Here is a 5,482-nt window from a genome sequence, read left to right on the forward strand (position 1 = left end):
GTAAAACTTCATCTAAGGCCACATCATATTCTTTTTCATGTACTGATGCTTTCACAGATGACACACCCATTTCTTTCCTTGATTTTCCATACTCATCAAGCATCTGCAAATTAGTCACAATTAGCGTTGCCTTGTATAAAACCATTCAATTGAAATAAAATATAATAAAACAATGTACGAATACATACCACACCCCTCTCCATTGTAGCTTGGATGAACTTGTCACCTACATTTACAATCATCCAATGTAAAATTCTTGGGTATTTATGTACACAAGCATTTGAAGGAATAAAACGATCACAAAACCAAACCTGAAATACATCTTAAAACTCATTAGCAGTCATTTCAATTCAATGCCAACAAACAATGCATGTAAAAAATTTCCCTTAAACACGTATACGCAACCATCCACATAGACATTACTTGCACCTTTTCCTCCATTCCAGGCAACAAAAGCTTTGCCAAAACTACTTAGTAGATAATAGTACACCATACGACCCCAACAAAAAGTACTCAAATCACTTATTCTATCAATAATTTCAAACAAAATCGGGAATATTGTTCTGCTACGACTAGGTAACAATACCTCACGAATTCCAACCACAATGTAAAGCCTGCAGACATCTATACAAGGCAACTTTTTATGTTTTTTCAAAACAAAATCGTATATCATATCCAATTCATATTTTCCTTTTGCTTTATCAAAGTAATTCCGACATTCACTTTCTGAAAGGATTTTTTCATTCAATTTAATGTCGTCACCAACTAAACCCAAACCTAAGGCTAAGGTCAAATCTACTTCCTTGAATTCAACAAATTTTTCTCCAAATAAAAGACCACATCTCTCATCAACCCATCTAACAAGTAAATCGCTCAAAATATTCCTACTAATCTTTAAGTTATCCTGTAGTTCTAAAAACCATGCAAATGGCATCTTCGATATAATACACTTGTGCTCTTCACTCAGTATTGCATTCAAACCAACAACAAAATTCGTTTTCATTGAATGGTGAACAAATAACTACAAAAATCAAAATAAATTATCATTTATTGATACAAATAACCAAAAAAAAACTCAACCCCCAAAAGCAATGAAAAGCGTAATTATGATCAACAAATACCATAACCCAAAACCTAAATACGAAAAAGTAACAAGGATAATGTTCATACGTTGTTTGAAGAACCAATGTCATCGGACGAAGGCATGGCATAAAAAAGGGAACAACTTCGACAAAATACACACCCAACGACGACAGAAGCGTAACGTAGAACTCAAGAGACAAACCCAACAAAATCCCTCAACCTCAACACAGATTGCGCACCACTTCAAAGCCTTCAAAAAATTGACAAAGAGGGAACAACTTCAAAGGAACACGAAAAGCTTAAATGGCTACAGAGAGAGCTTCGGAGAAAAAACAAAAACCTAAAATGGAGACAGAGAGAGTGCTTTGAAGGAGAAAGACTGATTCAAACCATTGAGAGTGTTTTCGGAATAACATAAAGTCCCCTTTTTCAAATCAGTATTTTAATTTAAAAAAAAATCACCCAATAAATTGTTGACAAGTGGCGTTGTCAAAAAGCTGTTAAAAATTCGTTGTCAACATATCGCTACCCTATTTTTAATTTTATCTTTTTAAATTTTTTATATTATCTTTTTATATGCGTCTTTAAAATACACTAACATCGATATATAGAAATGTTGTTAATATATTTCTAAATATCAAATATTTAAAGAAGTTAATAATGAAATCAAACATCGATAACATGTGAAGTTTTCTCTTTCTGTTTCCTTACAGAAGGGTTAATTAAGAAAAATATTAATTAGTGGTTAAACAAGAAATTTGGATCGAAATTATGAAGACAGGTAGCTGAAATTATGGATGAGAGGATAACTTTATCACACATTTGTAACAATGATGATCATCGTCATCTCTCTTCGACTAAGGATTAGGGCTGGGCAGAGTTAATTAAAAAACCATAAACTACAATTTATCTGTACTTTTATATACTAAAAAAACCTTAAACTGAATTTACTGAAAACTAATTAAGCTAATTAATAGTTCAGTTTAAGAAAACTGAACTTATTTTACATGGAGTTCAATTAACTGCAGTTTAGGTTTTCTTTGGAAACAAAATCATAAATCCGAAAGCATTCCCCTCGTCCCTTTGAGAACAATGCGAAAACCATAACAGTAGAGTTCATTTCCAGATCCTTGAGAACAAAAAGTAGAATCAGTAACCAAATTAAACATAATCAAATCATCATGGTAATATATGGTTCAAAGATAAAAGTATCCTTTGTATATGGTGTCAGAGATGAACTCTGTATCTAGAAAAATTAGATTATGTCTCTCCGTTGAGAATACCATGGGCAACCAAAAACTAGTATAATCCCATGCAAAAACCAAGCGTTTTTGTGCTTCACCTTCTCGCTAATGGCATCTTGTACCATAACAGCATTACTGGTAATGGCAAACACAACATCGGATGTTCGAACCTCGGTGTCATAGAAATGAATGTCCTAGTCCAACGCTGCCTCCAGAAACCTGATCCTCATTCTCATTGATTGCCTCTCACCTGTCCACATCCAACACGAAATCTCTGCAGCAACAAAACCAAACCCACGGGTTTTGTAAATCCTGGGTCTGGATCTGCCCTCTGGCGGTCACCTCACCCACGGGCTGTGCTCGACAATTTCTTGATGGGGAAAGGGTACAGTCTCGTCACCGGTGGAACGGAGAACCATCTTGTGGGATCTCAGACCTCTTGGATTGACTGGTACATGTCCTATCTTACCATCCATGTTGATGGAATCCTCCCTGATGTAGTCCTCTTTTATAGTATTTTTTACATTTTATTGTATGCGTACTATTAGCTTGCAAGGAGTATGGGTCACTATAAATACCCAACTCCTCATTTGTATTTGGCACTTTCGAGATTAATGAGAATTGAGATTTCTGAAATAGAAACCATTCTCTTTTGAAAGTCATAGGCTAGAGAGTCCAAAGACTCCCTCTAGCCACCTTCCTTGCACACTTTCCTTCATTTTCATTTTCTCCATTGATACCTTTGTGTTTCTCTCTCCTCCACCACATCCTCTTCCATCAATCCGTTTCAGCAGCACATCACCAGCTGCCACATTCCTGTGCACGCGTCAGCGCTACAGCCACGCGTCAGCCTTTGTGTCGTGCACCGTTTCATCACATCTTTACCTCTCACGCTTCAGAAACACATTTTCATTCCTCACATTATCACTCTCACAACGTCTTCCTTCATGAGAGTGTCTCTCTCGAGCTCCTCCTTGGCCATCAACCATATCCTTCTCACTGTAAGCTTCATCACTTCTTCAATATCATTTTTCTCTCCATTTGTACCACAAAAACACCTTTCTCTACTCAGATTTCCTTTCCTCAAACCCTAAACTCTTCGATCTACATCTGTTTCATCATTTTCCTTGTTTCCCACTGATTGAAACACTTTCTACTGTTTGTTCTTTGATTTCTACCATTTAAAACACTTTTCCACCGATTGTTTTCTCCTTTCCATCGATTAATCAGTCCAGTTAGTGATTCTTGTCCGTTCTAGGGTTTCTACCGTTTTATTTGGGGTTTTAGAGTTTCCTAGAGTTCAATCTTCGATTTCAAGTTCGTCAACATTCCACTGCCTATTTTTCTCGTCGAAGAAGCTTCGAGGAGTCCGCATCGCCTCTCGGTCAACCTCCTTGGAGCCTTCTTCCATCACATCTTAGAATCCAAAGGTACGAATGCTCTGTTTGGAAGAGAACATCGTCTTTGTCACTTAGAGACAAACATCTTTGTAATAGTTAACTGAGTTATGACATTGTAACTGAACAAAAAGTAGATCAGTTCAGTTTCTTTGAATTGATTTTTAGTACAGTTTAGTTTATTTGAACTCTTTTATAGTTAATTATAATGATTTATAGTTAAGTACAGTACAATATTTTTTGCCCACCCCTACTAAGGATGGAGACTTCCTAAACAAATAATAATTCCTTTTTTTCTCAATCTCATCATCTTCCTTTGACTCAGAATGGACACTTCCTAATAGTTTCTACAAGAAAAAAAAATAGAAGAGAAAGAATATTAATAGGATAAAGTGTCATAAATTAAAAAAAGAAAAAAGTAGTAGAACCCAAACGAAAACAAAGAATAATAATTTGAAAATAATTTACTTACTCCCTTCACATAGTTTATGACTATAATTATAATTTATTAATATCATTACTTAAAAAAATAATAATCTTCAAAGTTAATATTTAATATTTACATATCCAACTCAATAAATATGTTAAATAATGCAGTCCAATATCATAATTCAATTCTATTGACCTAAAGTAATTAAAAGATATTATAAAATATATTTATTGGCGAAAATATTCATATATTAACAATATATCGAAGAACATGTCATGTTATTATGAATTCTACTCATTATCATATATATATATATATATATATATATATATATATATATATATATATATATATATATATATATATATATATATATTGTACGGTGTGATATTTGCGGTGAACAGTTACGAAGAATAACCGATCGATTATGTATAACATGATGACTATGCAGGGCCATAATTGGGCCAAATCTTATTTTTGGGCTTGTAGTCCACCAGAATCAAAGATATCTTATTAAAGATATTGAGAATAAAATAATATCTGATTAAAGATACTGATAAAACTGTTTGAGTAACCAAGTAAGTTTGTTTATATTTCATTCTGTTTATATTTTATTGGGCTTATGGTAGTTCAAGGTTCATGAGACAAATTATAAATAGAGAGCCGAGGACACAAGCCAGGTATGTTCTCTCCTCACGTTAACATCAAGCATATCCTTTGCTCCCCATATAATCACACTATCAGCTCTCCTAGTCTAAGCATTACTTTGCCCAGAACTGGGAACACTTTATTACTGACGCCTAACTTGAGTGTCGGAGTGCCATTGCAGGTACCTCCCCCCTCTGTCAAAGCTTGAAGAACGCCGGACGGTCCGAACTGAAGGAGTGCGAACGGTCGAAATACAGAGGAAGTGAGCAATCCAGTTCACCCAAGTGTCAGAAAGCTACGAAGCCACGTCATCAAGGTCAGTGTCTCGGTCCCACAAAATTTACACCGAAACATTTTGGCACCCACCGTGGGGCCGGGCGACATCCCCATAAAAGCCACAAGGAACCAAGACAAGCACTCAATACCAACATCGCTATGCCAGATCAACATCAAGAAATTTCGACAAAACAAAAGCTACACAACATGGGATCATCGCCTCTATGCGAAGACTCACCAACATGATTACGAAAGCCGTTAAATCTCAACTGATTATTAAAGCGGTTACATCTCAACCGACCAGTCTCAATTACATCTCAATATTATATCTCTTGCAGATTACTAAAGTCGTTAAATGTCAACCGACCGATCTCAATTATATCTCTGATATTATATCTCTTGCA

The sequence above is a fragment of the Vigna radiata genome, chromosome 5 (assembly GCF_000741045.1).
Source record: "Vigna radiata var. radiata cultivar VC1973A chromosome 5, Vradiata_ver6, whole genome shotgun sequence".
NCBI lineage: Eukaryota > Viridiplantae > Streptophyta > Magnoliopsida > Fabales > Fabaceae > Vigna > Vigna radiata.